The sequence below is a fragment of the Vanellus vanellus genome, assembly GCF_965231255.1.
Source record: "Vanellus vanellus genome assembly, chromosome: 8".
In the NCBI taxonomy this organism is placed as follows: domain Eukaryota; kingdom Metazoa; phylum Chordata; class Aves; order Charadriiformes; family Charadriidae; genus Vanellus; species Vanellus vanellus.
The window spans coordinates 11,051,435-11,067,744 of NC_138913.1; the positions used below are offsets into that span (position 1 = coordinate 11,051,435).

Genomic DNA, 16,310 nt, shown 5'->3' on the forward strand with positions numbered 1-16,310 from the left:
TTGCTGAACTGACTTACAGTGGTAGGATGTGCTATGTTGACGTTAGAACCAAACATTGAAAAGATGAGCTTCTTGGCAGCTGTTTTAGCTTAGTCATGTCAGCGGCTGTCTGTCTTTCTACTAGAGTTATTTTCATTTTTGCAAACTCTTCCCTGTTTTTCAGGTAGATTCTTCATCTCCTGGTACCCCTAAGGTGGGACAGGTTCACCACTGGACCCCATGGCTCCATTGATGGAGTCATTTGCTGGGATTCAGCTCCAGAAAGAGATGTAAGAATCCATCATTACAAAATCTGCATAAGCTTATGTGGGCCAGAGCAGCTAAGAAAGATCGCTGGAAAACAGCTGATGTATGTATGCTGCCACTGTATATACCACTGTCTTTGTTGGTCTCTGGAGAGGTGCTGGGAGAGTACAAGAGTTGCTGATGGAGAAAAGCAAGAGAAGGGAAAGGATGCATCTGTCAGGAAGAGATGCTGTCATGACTCTGGCTTGGTATGATAAACAGCACGTGCTGCTCAGAGATCTGGTTGTGGACAGGCCGTATTCCCCTGATCTGTCTCCGACTTGCTCTGCAGGTCCTTATTCTGTGGCTGATGTGAACAAGCTTGGTTCTTTGTATCACCTCCATGCATTTGGGATCTACTTGACTGCAAATTAGGTTAGAAACAGGAACATTTCATGGTTGGGAAAAGAGTGATCTGGGATTTTTCTGATGCCAAAAGATCCCGATCTCATTTGTATAAATAATGTCAATGTTTATATATGTATAAATGATAACAGGGGGGTGGAGAAATGGTGGGATCCTGGGTTGGGATAGGAGGGGTTTGCTGTGAGGTGGGGTCTTCTGACATGGCAGAGGCTTGGGGTCATAGTCTGGCAAAGATGGAAGCCCTGGCTTGAAGAGCATTGTTACAGTCTGGAGCAGGAAAGGATACTAGGTTTGAGATGTGGGACAGAAGAGAGACAATCTGCCTCACAAGGGATTGAAGGAATTTATTTGGGAGACTTGAAGGACTGAAGGAACTTATTTCACATGACTGTTCCTCCCCCATCCCGTGCACATGACTGCATGTAACAGTCATTTTTGCTGATGGAAATGTGGTAGCTCTATTTTCTGCCCAACCTTCGTCTCCTTGTCTTTTTACTTGTCCATACAATATCATATACCCTATGGCATCATATAATTAAAATAGATGATTTATGCAGATGCAAATGGATCCCTAAGGAAACCTAGCACAGGGACATAACACCACAGGCAAGTTTTAACTGATTATACGGCTATAAAGAACTTTCTTCTTTTTAAAATTAAATATATTTTAACTGTTTTTCCTTCTTTTTAATGCTAACAGCTTAACATTTTCCTCTCCAGGTAAAATCTGAAATGGAAGAGAGGGAACTCAGACTTAACATGGAGTAGCTTACAGAAGTGCAGGCTGTAGCTTTCTGGGTTTAGAAACCTCTGTAAAGCACAAAATCTTTCCTCCTGTTTGCAACACTCCTCCCCCTGCATGCAGAGTGCAAAGCCTGTGTGCGTTTGGCTTCCAGATCTGTGACTCCCACCCTTCTTTTTACAAGCTGTGCATTTTTTTCCCTTTCGAAGAATAGATTTCCCCCCCTCCACTGCTCCCGGGAAAGTTTTTGCCCTGCGTGTGCCCTGGGCTTTTAAATAACGTGGAAACTCCCTGTTTTATTCTGTGTCTGTACTGCTGCCTCCAGTTCATGATTTCTATGCCTCTGTGGCCTCTACTAATGTGTAGGGTGGCCTGAACGGGGTGTTCTTCCAGTTCCAGTGAAACATGACTGTGTGTTACAGGCACAGATAAGGATGTTGGAGGGACTGTAGCCCTCTCGCTAGCACTGTTTCTTGTAATGTATTGGAGAAGAGGTACCAGTTTTTCCCCTCTACATCATCAGCCTGATTTTATTATTACCAGTAAGTGATGTTGATACTGTTCATGTTTTCTTATCCCAAGGCTTAATGGATACATTCAATGGCTGTGTTATCCCCTTTCCATTCTCAGCAGCACCTTTATGATGGTATTGCCTTTCCAAGCCACAGCTGATCTTGCAAGCCTTCACATTAGCTAATCCAGCCCCTGTTGGCTTCTTTCCCAAATGTGTCGAGTTCTAGGGGGAACACTCAGCAAGGGTGCTTTCCCTTGTTATCAGTGGATCCAGAATTTCTTCTTTTTTTATCTACAGGGCTGCTCATTCCTCTCCATTGCTATCAGCAACGAGGGCCAGATACTTCTTATAGAATATAATCATAATTTTTAAGGGAAATAAGAAAGAAAATAAGGAATCTAAACCAAAGCTATCTATATTTTCTGTCTGAAGGTACAAACCAGGTGGACCTTCCCTGACACTTGTGCTGCTGATTAAAAGATAGCATGATAGAGAAATACATAGTCTTCTCTATGAGTGATCTTGCAGTCAAGCAGGAGATACCACGTGTGGAGGGACCGAGGATTAGCTGGTGCCTGAAGCAGAGACAGTATGGACAGCATCTCCAACAGCATTCATCAGAGCAGTGCCAAGAACTCTGGCAGACCATAGCAGAACTTTTCTACTTCATAATGTGCTGAAAAGCAACTGGTTTCTACTCATTAGACACTAATCAAGGTCACCCCTTCATTGCTGAATGCTCTGCATTCACTACACTGTTGGCAGGAGGGCTTGCTCTGCTCCTGTGTGTTCAGAAAAAAAAAACAAAAAAACCACCAAAATAAAATAAAAGGAAAAGAAATCCTTTGGCCAACCATCTGTTGGAGCATAGGCCGTGGACACAGTGCAGATACAAATGCCTGGATGCATTTTGCAGGTGTGCCCTGTGACCCATCTTTCCATGGAGGAATTCACTGGGAAAATAGATTGCACTAGACTGTTCCTGCAACTGCAGTTAATCGCGTCTTTTCTATATTACTGCTACAGGATTAACACAAACATAGCTCCTATTTTCAGGCTTATCAAAGGCAGCAGCACATCTCTCTAATCTCCTATTTCCCTGCTCTCTTTAAAGTGTTTAAATGAATGGAGCACTGATGAGCAGGGATGTGGTGCCAGCAGGGATGGTGTCATTTAATGCCTCGCTATTTATGCTATTTAATGCCTGTGTGGCTTTATGTGTCCTGGGTGACTTGCTAACCATCTGGCACCCTCCACCCTTTCACAGGACAGACAGAGGTGTAGGCAGCATCTTCATTTGTCTCCAGTCCAGAGAGTGACCAGCAGCAATAAACCAGCATAGTTCTGATGTGCCTGTTCCTACATAGCCTGCACCTGCTGTCACTGAAGGATGAAGCCGGGAGGCCAGGGTTTGGTGACCCTTGATACCAGGCAGTTTGGATCTCAGTGAGATTTCTATTGAACTGGTTGGCACGCGCAACCTGGATTTTTCTTCCAGCTGTAAAAATCATAACGATATCTGATCTGCCCTAGCACCTGTTTGTACACAGTTAACTTGTCAAAAGGTTTCAGACAAGCTGGAATCAGCAGAATTGTGTATATCACATCAGCTCCTTGTCCTAAGAGTCCTAGAGGTGGATTTACTCTACCATTGAATCACAGCCTGAATTTTTAGCTTTATTACATTCACGAATCACAAATACTTGGGTTGTGTCCTCCAATCTACTAGGAAGTGGGCTGAGATCCACCCTACTCTTTTCACACCGCTGTCAGCTGGCATTAACTTTCAGTCATTTTCTCCTTTGAGGCCATATTGAAATCAGTGACCTAGAAGTAAAATACTCTGTATTTTGTTAGGAAGTGGTCCCTGGAGTTGTGCAGTCTAAATTGGGATGTTTTCTCAGCAAGCTCTTTTGTATATCTTCCTGTGGCAATTGTGCTGTCATTACCAACAGTCCTCTTCTTGGTAGCAGAATTTGTTAATCGCTTTCCACTTTCTCCTGTGTATTTCTGCTCAGATCACAGTAAAATAAGGACTTTCTTTAGTTTGTGGAGGGGTTGTGGTACCCTACTGTAAAAGCATTTGTTTTCTATGATGACATTCTCAGAGATTATATTACGGATTCACTGATATTTCTGCAAGGAGGGCGAACTGGAATCTGTATTTGACTCTTACTGCACTGTCTGTTAGCAATACAGCTGTGGGAACTGACCCTGAAAGTGCTCATGCCTGTGAGAGTATTTGCAGAACTAAGGACTAGTCATGTGTAGAAGCATTTTCACAATCAGCTTTCATGTTTATGGGGTCACTTGTGGACAGTGCCGATAGTCTGCTGGGAGGTGCTGGCTGCCCTTTTCAGTGCTGTTGCTGAAGGTTCATTTTATTCAGCATCTTGTGGGAGTGCCCAGCTCACGTTGTAACTTTAATGCAGACTGTTAATATGAATAAGTTATATCTCCATGGGGTTTTTTTGTGTTCAGATTCAAGGTCAGATCCAGTTGGCCACTCTGTGATGGTATTTAATGAATTGCCTGCATCCCAGAAAGTATACAATTTGAGATTAGAAGCAGCACCACCTTATTACCCGGATAGTCAATTGCAAGTGGAAGTGTAGTGAATGAAAGGGCAAGGTAATGTAACATGTGAGTGGAATAGCACTCAATCCATGTATTATGAAATTGTCATTCTGTGCCACTGTTCAGCATAAATGGACTAATCTTCAGTTTGAAAATGAGGAGAGGTTGACTGTTAAAGAATAGGTCATTTGGCTCCTGGCAGCAGCAGAAGATGCTGTAATATTAGCTGTAAGAACTTCTGCATTCTTGGTAAGGAGATAAAAATGATTAAATTGCACTGCTTGCTTCTCTATCTTCTAAAGTAATTCATAGTTGGACCTGGATTCATCTAAGCATTTGCATAATTCCTCAGGCCATTCCTGTTCAGCCATGCATTTCAGCTTGTGCCTAAACTTCAGCAAGTGCTGAAGTTCTTTTCATTTCCTGGGGCTTCTGCCTTGCTGAACAAGGTCTTGGCCATTAGTTTATAATGTTTCAGTAACTTCTGAGATTGCTGTGCTGTAGCAAATGCAAGTTTGCTGTATTTGTTGTATTACGGGCTGAATATTCTTTAATGACTCAGAAAGGTTAAGGGTGAAGATCTTGGGGCCCTGGAGAGCATCATTTTCAATAGAGTCCTCTGTTGGAAATCCAAGAGCCAGAGAATTGGGGTCATGTCTCCCAAGAGTTTTATGGACTCTGCAAAACTGGCAGTCACACTGACTGCCTCCCTTCCGCTGGGTTCTTCCTCAAAAGGAATGAGGAGAGCCAAGGGGAAGGTTTTGTTGGGCTCTTTGGGACACGGAGGTCTTCAGGCCAAATTCTGTTCTGAATTACGCTTTATTAATCCAGAGTAACTTCTTAACTTTGGTAGGACTGTGCCAGGTGGTAACCATTGTCGACGTGAATTGCAGTTTTAAAAAAATATTTGAAAAACTGCAATATTACCATATGTATTTCTATCCAAACTTGGAAGGGAGGTATGGAATAGAACCTTGATGTGCTGAGTTTTTTGTTTTGTGGGGATGGAAAGTTCAAAACATATTGCCTGGCATTATCAAGCTATTGTGTGTCAGTTCAGTTTAGCATCAGAACATGTCAGCCAATATAGTTCCACTGCTTCATGAAGACATGTGTGGGAACTGGAAAATTTTTAATTGGGATTGACCCTGATCTAAAATGAAAAGTTTGGTTATGGCTTTTTAAGGAAAATACAATAAAACAATTGACTTTTTATTTTCCTTTGGAAAGAATAATTTTCAAACATTTGGTAGGAAACCCTCTACAGAATAGATTTGTGGCCTGAAGTCTTGTTCACAGTGAAACTGGTGGGAATTTTGCTGTTGACTTTCATGTAGCCACAATTTTACTGAGGTTTCCTTTGCAGCAGGAGGGATTGTGTGCCTCTTTATCTGGAGGTATTAATGTAACTTCAAAACCTCTTGCCCCACTTTAGAAATAAAATGTGTTCTTATATACCTCATCGATTTGTTGGAGGTCTTGTTCCATTGAAAGTAACATGGATTTTGTCTCTATCCCAGAGAGCCACAAGGAGCTTAATCTATATTTGTTAAAATGGAGACCAATAACATGTTCTTCTAACACACCAGTAGCAGAAGAAAAGGCAAATGTCCAGGTTAGTGCTCTACTTTCTTCATCTTCAGATCATTGCTTTAAAGTGTTTGTTCTGTGAAGGGGAATCGTTGCAGGTTCCAGATGTGGGTGTTTACAGTGGGATCGCATTTCTGTGCATCATACTGTCTCTGTTTGACTGGTCCCAGCATATGAGAGGATTCACCTGCTGCAGAATTTTCCTGTCTGTATAGGAGATTTTATTAACCCCCAGAGAGGCCTATTTGGGAGCTGGTTTTCTGCCCCAAATTGGGGTCCTGCTACTAAGAATGTTTTATGAGCAAGGAATATTTCTTTCCATTGCTGCGTGACTGGAGTTCTTTGTTACCTTTTCTTTACCTGAGACAATAGTGAGAGAGGGAAGAGAAAGGACTGGAAGAGTCAGAGGAGGAGGAAAATAATTTTTTCTAAGGGAAAAGGAATATTCAGTGAGCAATTTTCATGAGATACGCACATTTGGAAATTTGCTAAAATATGTTTGCAATGCTTTTTATAAGCAAAATTAAATGAAAGTACAGATAGATCTCGACTTAACCTAACCATTTGTCCTTGGATTTAGGGCTAGCTTAGAGCGATTTTCCAGTTTCGCACTTCAAGCCCATCTCTACCTGCTTTACTGGCAGGTTCCACTGCACTGAGGTAGACACAAACAGAGAAGGGTCCTCCATGGAAGAAGTGGTTCCTAGGAGGGGCCTGAGAGCGGAGTTTCAAAAGCACCATGTTCCCAAAGAAGGGCCAAATTTTTCAGAAGGGCTGAACAACAAGCACTCCTGCTGTGACAGATGGCTGAGTATTTCAAAAGATCTTGCCGTTAAAGCTGGCTGGAAATTGTCTATTCTCTTGTTTTTGACAGGAACTTGGTTTTCTTTTAAAAATAATAATAGTGCAGAATGGGCAGATTTCCTTTCAGCATTCTATTTTTATGTGAGTTTTAATTGTTTTGGTCAAGGAAACTCTCACTCCTGTAATACATTAATTTACAACTCGCTGTGCTGGAGAGCCATGTAATAGATGCTTCCAAAAGTCCAATCACATGTTCTGGTTCCTCAATGGCATGAACCTTTCCTGAAGCTCTAGGCAAACACACGCGTGCTGTGTGTGATGTGGTGGACAAGGCACTTGAGTGTGCTGCTTCCATTCAGGTTTTCTTAGGTAAGTTCCCATGTAGGTTCTCTAGCGTGGGTTAAGCTTTGAGATACTTGGTTTGGGATCCTGAGCACATGATCTTCAGTGGGCAAATGACTTCACTTGTGGCTGTTCACATTTAGGATTGGGAGTGCTCAGCCCTCTGAAAGTCAAGATGTGTTTATATGTAGCTGGGCACTCAGAACGTGGGATCTTGGAACTTGAGGCTGTTTCTCAAAATGTGTGCTTTAACTTTCCCTGGTTTAACTTTCCCATCCATAAACTGGAGGTAATTCGTCATCCTTAGCAAAGGACCTATAAAATTCAGTGTTTATGCATACAACTTTGGAGAAGCAGAAATTTAAAAAAACTTTCTCTTCCATCTGAATGTCTCAGAGCTCTTTTAAACTGTTAATTAATTGAGCAATCATAATGATGTGCCTGTGGGGATGAAGGGGGAGGAATAATTTACAGGTGGGAGAAATGAGGCATGAATGACTTCCTAGCCTTACCTGTGCCATGCTGTTAGTCTGTGTCAGATCCAGACAGATACCTTCTGTCCGTCTCCTTTTGCACCTGTGATGGGTGGTTGGGAACATCAGCTTCCTCCCCATTTCCTCCTCTTCTTCTGTAGGCGACCGATTTCCTAATCACCAGGCTGCTGTTTCATGGAAGTACAAGGAGCCTGTGTGGCCCATCTTTTCGACAAACCAGGCTTGGAAGCTGGGACATTTGTTTCAACTCCCAAGTGCCACCCACTGAACAGGGCATGGCCAGAGAGCCATCTCCACTGCAAGGGAGAAAGGGGGTCAAGAAAAGAAACTGTTAGGACAACTGCACATTCTGCCCTGCCTTCCTCCTCCTGACCCGGTGCACAGCTGGATTATGGTGTGCCATCCTCTGCACACCTCCCACAGCAGCTCAGGTTCTATCTTTGTTGCACTGAGCAGAGTGGCTCAGGAATATCTGACCTGGCTCTGAAATACCAGTTCACCTCTGAGGAGCGACATGGCCTCTCTTTGTCACCTACTCTTTCCTGTCTGATCCCCCGTATCTGGGGTCAGTAGACTTGTGTACAGAAAACATTGTGAATCTTCTGGCATATGTAGAATAAATGAGCACAAGGTTAATTTGCATTGTTTAAAATCTATGGGATGGGCGGGGTAAAAATACTGCTTAGGACAAGATCCAACACACAATTTCATCTACAGTTTGGCTGGGAATCCTTTTTAAATTTAGTTCTTAAACACAGCTGTGAAACTCATGAAGTTGTCACATTGGTTGCTCACGCAGCAACCTTTATAACCTCCTGGGAAGGTAATAAAAACACCAATAGTGAGCAGTAATTCTAACAGGCTACTTTGCTTCATTCTTCTGGTTGCTCCTGCAACTCAAGACATGAAGTTTTTCTTCTAGCCAACCTGGTTCCAACTGCTTCTCCCTATCACTTATTCATATCTGAAAAGGAAAAGAAAAGTACTGACATAATTTGCTGGTCCCTGGAACACCAGTTGTTTTTTTTTGTTATTTAACTGACGGGGCTTATGGTTACCTTTAGCCATAGCTTTTTAAGTACTTTTTAGCTGGATAGCAGTGATAAGCCCTCCAGGAAAAAGCAGTGGTTAAGTGGTGGCTCATGATAAATATTTTGTACTGTCTGTAGTCATGTTTTCTATTCTTTTTCAGTTTATGTATCTTGTAAAAATTTTCTGGTAAAGCTGCTACTCCCTCTGTGGTGAATTTAATCCTATTGATTTCTAGCTTTCCTAAATGTGTTTTACAGACCCCCTACTGCATCTGGGACCAGAGCCTGAAAAGCCCTGTTTAGTGAAATGGATTGTCTTCCAGAGGTCATTGACACCCTATATTCTGCCTTATCTAAATTAGGCAGTCTCCAGTATTATCTGATCTAATCCCAAAAATAAAGGGTGTGTGTTATGTGCAGATATAATGCTTACACATACATTTCCTATTGAGCAGTTACTGGAAAAGGAGATGAAAGCAGGTAGAGCTTGACCTCGCAGTTCAGTGCTCATGCTGCCAGGGACGAAGCGCCTGCTAACAGCTGGCTTTTCTGCACCTCGGCAGGTGATGGAGTTCCCACTAGTTCAGAAGCTCACTGCCAATGGCTAGCACATGCCGTTGTGAGAAATCTCATCAGTCAAAAATGTCTCATAAATAATTTAGAGGAAAGCAATTAGCACACACAGCTGTAGCTGTTTGCAAAGTCACAGTTATACCTGCCAGGGCAAGCTGGAAATGGAAATTTCAAAACCATTTTTGAAGTAGCCAGAATGGTCTAGCTTGGAGCTAGGCTTGGTGGGTAGTTGTTGATGAGTAAGGAATAATTGCACTTTCATGTCTTTTTATGTGTAATGAAATCCAGGAGAAAATTGTAGTATTTTTTGCATATTGGGAAAGGGATCAAAGGGATGCAGAGTTTGAAAAACTCCATCAGTCAAGGCCTTATCCTTCCAGAGGCTCTGCAACTCATTCAGCTTCAGAGTAAAGGGGACAAGTTCTAATAGCGACTTAGACTTGCATTTTGAAGGCATCAGCTAATTAAAGCTTGTCTATATGTACGGACTGCCCAGGGAGGATAAGCAGGAGGAAAAGGAGGAAGATATTGCGTGAGATACCTGATCTGAGTGTGCTTGCCTTGATAGATCGATGCGAGTAAATTGTTCGAGAACTTCTGAATAATGATAAAAGGGAGAGGAACCTGCTCTTTAAGAACCTCAGGCAACTACAGGGAAGGTGTGACAATAAAAGTTCGTGCAGGTGAGTCCTAGGAAGGAGTATCCATATTAAATCTAGAGATGGCACCAGGATGGGGAGTGTACATGCAAATATATTTGGGGATAGGACTAGAAATTACCTACCTTGATCCTATCTTGGGACAAGGGAAGGGACCAGATAACATTGCAAGACCCTCTCCAGCTCTTCTGATAGCTGTGCATTCAGTCATGATACCTGCTAGCCCAGAACACGTTCATCTTTACAGGATCGGTACGGTCGGTACTGGGGCCCATATTATTCAATATATTCATCAATGATTTAGATGAGGGAATTGAGTGTACTATCAGCAAGTTTGCTGATGACACTAAGCTAGGAGGAGTGGCTGACACGCCAGAGGGCTGTGCTGCCATCCAGAGAGACTTGGACAGGCTGGAGATTTGGGCAGGGAATAACTTAATGAAATACAACAAGGGAAAGTGTAGGGTCCTACATCTGGGCAGAAACAACCCCAGGTTCCAGTATAGGATGGGGAGCTACCTGTTAGAGAGCAGTGTAGAGGAAAGGGACCTGGGGGTCCTGGTGGACAGCAGGATGACCATGAGCCAGCACTGTGCCCTTGTGTCCAAGAAGGCCAATGGCATCCTGGGCTGTATTAGAAGGGGGGTGGTTAGCAGATCGAGAGAGGTCCTCCTTCCCCTCTACTCTGCCCTGGTGAGACCGCATCTGGAATATTGTGTCCAGTTCTGGGCCCCTCAGTTCAAGAAGGACAGAGAGCTGCTGGAGAGAGTCCAGCGTAGAGCAACTAAGATGATTAAGGGAGTGGAGCATCTCCCTTATGAGGAAAGACTGAGGGAGCTGGGTCTCTTTAGTTTGGAGAAGAGGAGACTGAGGGGTGATCTTATTAGTGTTTATAAATATATAAAGGGGGAATGTCATGAGGATGGAGCCAGGCTCTTCTCAGTGGCGACCAATGATAGGACAAGGGGTAATGGATTCAAGCTGGAACACAAGAGGTTCCACTTAAATTTGAGAAGAAACTTCTTCTCAGTGAGGGTGACAGAGCACTGGAACAGGCTGCCCAGGGAGGTTGTGGAATCTCCTTCTCTGGAGGCATTCAAAACTCGCCTGGACGCCTTCCTGTGCAACCTCATCTAGGTGTTCCTGCTCCGACAGGGGGATTGGACTAGATGATCTTTTGAGGTCCCTTCCAATCCCTAGCATACTGTGATACTGTGATCCCCCCTTGGCTAGGGAATTATTATACATATTATACATATATATAGGGAATTATAATTTTAACAACTGGGAACTAAATCGCAGCACGTTACCAAATGAGGCTGTTCCAGTCCTAAAGTCTGAGATTCCTTCTTCTTCCTAAGAGGACGTGTGACATTGTATTGTGAAAAATGAATTCAAATGTGTTTTGTTTGTATTATGAATGCTACCAAACAGTTCAACCTATGCTTAAAGACCAGCTGAATTACAAAAGACCGGAGTCATAATTTCTAGCAGTGGCATTATTTTACTCTGTGGTTCTCCTATGCAAAAAACGTATCACAGTTCCCACTGTTGTCTGCACCTGTTGACCTGTTCCCCTAATTCAGAGTGCCATCACCTGGCCAAGAAAGTGGCACAGAAGCCCTAAGAACTGCCTGCCACTTTCCAGTGGCCAAGCCCTTCATCCAAGGAAACTTTCACTGGTCAGTCTTAGACAGTTACCAAAGGCAGCAGCTAGTCATTGACTATGAACAGGAGGAAAATCCCTGCAGTCAATCAACAGGCTGCCGCTGCTGGCCTGGCATCCAAGAGACAAGAAGGACCTCCTGTAAGGGAGATTAATTGCAGTCTAGCTGAAATCCCTTACAATAGATTTTGTTTGACTGCAATGGGAACTTTCTCTAATATATTATTGAATACACAGTGGCCGGGCACCTTTCTGGACTGCACAATGATTAGCTGTTAGTGTATTTTGCTAAGTTGTTTTATTTACTTATGCTTATTAAGTTTTAGTAAAATCTGGGAAATTGAAGTGTGTCCTCTAGAACTGGAGATGAATAATTGCTCAACAGCCAGAACTTTAGTAAATTTAAAAATCTTTATTGAGCAGATATTCAGCCTTCAGGTCACTGGGGTGACTCTTGAGTAGTTTGGGGTTTGTCCTCTTGTCAGTTAATCCAACTTTATTTCAATTGAACATGTTAGCTAGCTGTCATCAGTGCTTGCCTCTTCCTAAGCCAAATTAACACATTTTATAAGATTCTAGATCACATTATCTTGTGAATCACAAATAAATGTTCAAGAAATGTAAGTTAAAATAATTATCTAACATGCTTTAAATGAATGTCCTTCCCTCCTATCCAGAGAAAAGAAGTGAGTGCAGAATTTGGATCACTAACCATAAAAGTCTCCAGGAATATTTAGTTACCCCTCTTGAAGCAAGCTAAGCCCCTGATCTTTATAACATTATTGCAGGTATGTATTGACAGTACTGCAATGCAGAAATGTAAGAAACTACTAAAAATCTCAACTAGGTCAAATAAGAATGCATCAGGATTTTGTTTGAAACAATAGGCACAATATTTTCGTAATGCAAGAAAATATTCACTGTACAGGATAGAGAAGAACTTCGTTTTTTAAAAAGGGGGTTGTCTGGCTACAGAGGTTGGCTGGGCTCTGCCAGTGACTGTGCTGCACATGAGGGTAAACATCTGCCTTAGATCGTGTCTTCTGGATCCAGATGTTACCACCTGCAGTCTCCTATCACATCCCTGCTCTGGGAGCTGTCAAGTCTGGACTGAGATGTCTCTCCATTGTCTCTGATAATAAGTTAGTCAGGGAAGAAACTGTTCTTTACTAAAGGCACGATTTGTCTCCCTCAACTTTAACTTGTAGGAGCTGTCTGGGTCATAAATGAATGGAGAAGGAATGTCTTCTTCACCTAGAGATTCCTCTTCTAAACTAGATGGGATGACTTGCCACTGGAGGAGCATGTACTTTGCTGTTCATTTCAGAAGTCCTGGCAGCAAGGCCAGACTGGATGTCTCCTTTTTGCATAGCCAAGTTTGGTTAATACCACAGTAAATTTCAGCACAGTAGGATACCTGATGTTTCTTGGTGCTAGCCTAACTCCAGTAACATTGTACAGGCTTTGCGTTGGTTAAGTTTTTGTGGGGTTTTTGTATACAAAATAAAACATGGAATCCTTTAATGAACCCTGTTTTCCCTTTTTAGTCTCAGCCATCAGCAAAAATCTATGTGCTTAAATTTTCAACAGTTACCCACTTGAAGTTCAAGCGCTTACAGTCACTAGTCACAGGCCAGCCGCACCAGATACCTTTCACATACTAGCAACTGATGCTTCAAGCTAATGAGGGTGGTTATTCACCTCGGGCTCAGCGTTGCACAGGAATCTCTCGTTTGCCCACTTCTGCGAGAGTTTACATTTGTTTTATACAGAAGAGATTAAAGAGGTTAAGCTGTTTTGGCAGTGGGATGTGGCTTTTTCTGTAGCTCCTCCAGGGACTGCAAGGATTCAGAGGTTGTTTCTGAACACTTTTCGATCCCTCCATGGGGTCAGGATGCTATCTGCTTAGCTTTTAAAAATGTCAAGGACACAGAATGAACCAATATCTCTGAAGCACAGGCTGACAGTGAGTACTGGTCTTCTGCTGCATGTCTTGAAATACCTAAATCAAACCATGCCCTTCTCTATGAGATGATAGTTCCCAAGCTGGAGTGATGCCAGCGGGTTGGGGCATTCCCCTTTTGTTTGTAGCTTCAACTCAGAAAATGGGCAGATGTCTGAATAACAAACTGGTCATCACAAACATTTTCTGTAAGTGCATGCCAGGTAAATTCCCCAGATTTTCTTTCCTTGGAGTGTTTTTTGAATAGAGATGAATAAGCTATTTAATTTGTCAGTTCTAATTTGAAAAGCAAGGTTCATTATGTTTCAAAAGCTTTAGATATAGCAGACCAGCTCCAGATGATATCACATGAATATCTTGATCTGACACTGGGAAGAGCCTTTTGCGTATTTCATTCTGAACTCCCCATTTGATCTTACTTCCTCCTAGTGGGCTCTCCCAGGCATAGAAAAATGCATAAACACAATTCCCTTTCACTGATCTGAAACTACGTAGGACGGCCCCTCCGATACTCTCCTTTCTCTCTGAAAATGGTCTCAGCTTCTTCAGCCTCTCCTGATAACATCCTCATTTCTGTCCTACACTGCATGTTCTACATCCTTCTCCACGTACAATTCTGGTGCTGCAATGACTGTAGCTATATACTGCTTTAGAAGGAGTTTGGTAATTACAATAATGGTATCATTTGGGGAAGCTGATAATCAAATCTCTGCTGCAGGAGGTTTTTACCTCTTTTTCTTTCAAGTTCTAAGAATTGCGATGACAGCTTTGCCCTGCTTCTAATTTATTCCTTATTCCATTTGACTCTTCTGTTTCTGATAAAACAACCCCTCACAATCTGATATGAGTGAAAGGCAACACAGTGTCAAAAGAAAGTCCCACGTTTGGCTGCCAAGCAAAAGACAAAATGTACCAGTAGGATGCTGTGCATCAGCAGTGCTTCCAGGAGGCAGCTTTCTTCCAGATCTTGCCCCCAGTGTGTCACTGTTAGAGAGAACACAACCAACATGTTTTAATGAAGAATATTGGCAGTCGGCTGGATGAGAAGAGACCATATTTATCCTTTCTGTAACACCATTTGGACTAGCATCACTTATGCATGTTTAAGGGTTGTTGTTCACTACAAAAGCAGTGACTGGGCATACTTATTCTGCAACTGTGGTTCCAGGTACATTTTTGCTAGTGGCTAACGGGACTCCTGCCTACCCTTCCAGCCTTGACTGTGTCAGCCTGCCCCTGCCTTCAGTGGACCCTGTGCAACTCCAGAGAAAAACTGTTCAGTATTGGTTTGGTTTCTTTTTTCTGTGCGGATAAATTCAAGCATTCTGGTTCCAGCGAGCTTCCCAGATAATAGTATTGGCACACCTGGAGGGACACTGGAAGGGAACAGAGATACAGGAGTGAAAAAGAGAGACTGGAGGCAAGAAACTTCCCCGGCTGGTTTCACTGCCTAAACAGACACGTGGAATTGTACCTAGCGCGAGCTTTAAATTACCTAGCTGAGTAGCAGCCTTGGTGAGCTACAGAGCGCAGCAGATTGTAGTCACCTGCATATTTCCGTGGTTTCACAAGTGGGCTCCGCAGCCTGCACTGTACTGGTACCATGACGACACTGCCTGTGGTACCTGGAATAGCTAGGTTAAATATAGCCCATACGTGGTATCAGTGCTCTCTGGTCTGTGCAGGCATACAGCAAGATATAATTATGGACTATCCAAGTCCAACGCTAAACACCATGTTAGGGTGCCTTTCTTTCATTTCCACGGTCCCTTTTATAGTGATACCTGGGGCCTGTTGACTTCAATCTGCTTGTTTTCAAAACACACCTGCAGGGCAGGGAAGCAGCTCTGTCGGTGTCCTGTAGAGTGAGATCTGAGAAGCACTAGGAGACTTGTCTATTTTGCAAGCGGCAAGAATCGCTTGGGACTGACTTTGCTGCTCCCACCTGTTTGAGAGTAGTCATCAGTACCAGAGCAGAGCCAATGGACTGTGGGGCTCTTCATCCTTCAGCATAATGCTGTGCATCTTCACTTAAACCACCGTGAGGGTGGCCCAAGCTATTCTGGCTTACCTGCAAAGTGGACAGGGAACAGAAGTATTTTCTGGCCTGCAGCCTGGGCTAGAGAGGTAACAGCCTCCAGCCATCAAGTGCTGGTGGCCACTGTGGGGTGAAGCACTGTCATGAAATGCCAGATACAGGGAGGTTCGCTCTAGGGGTCTGTGGTGGAGCAGAATGTTGATGGTAATACACGTCATCCTCAATCACCAAACGTCCTCTCTCCCTCAAGAAAATTAGCCTTCCCTCTGAAATCCTTGTCAATGTTGTAATTATGAAAGCATAGATATTTTAAATGCAGTTGAGTAAATGTGCAAGTAGCAGTGCTTTTGTACTTTAAAAGCTCTGCCTGTATTTATATAATTGGGTTATAATCATAAAGGAGGAACTGAAAACCTCAGCCTGCAGGGATGGAAATGTCGGAGGTCCCCTCAGCCCACCTCTGCCAGAAGTTGCCTTGGATGAATTGTGCAGGCCATGGAGCACACTCTAAGCAAGTTATGAGAAGTCTGTCTTTAAAACATTGTGCGTTGTTTTTTTTTAAAAATCAGGTCACTTTGCAGACCCTATTCTGAGTTTGCTGCATATGTTACATTGCCAGCCCTCACTTTGGGCTAACCGGTGTGTAATGAGATGAGCAGCTGGAAA

The 16,310-nt window shown here is 43.1% G+C and overlaps 1 long non-coding RNA gene across 1 annotated transcript; it reads left to right on the forward strand.

Moving 5' to 3' along the window:
* Positions 1 to 301: 301 nt before the first annotated feature.
* LOC309675205 lies at positions 302 to 13,126 on the forward strand. The gene is made up of 5 exons (XR_014269467.1): positions 302 to 349; positions 6,005 to 6,099; positions 9,887 to 10,001; positions 12,321 to 12,431; positions 12,852 to 13,126. It is a non-coding gene; the product is annotated as an uncharacterized lncRNA (long non-coding RNA).
* The last annotated feature ends 3,184 nt before the right edge of the window (positions 13,127 to 16,310 follow it).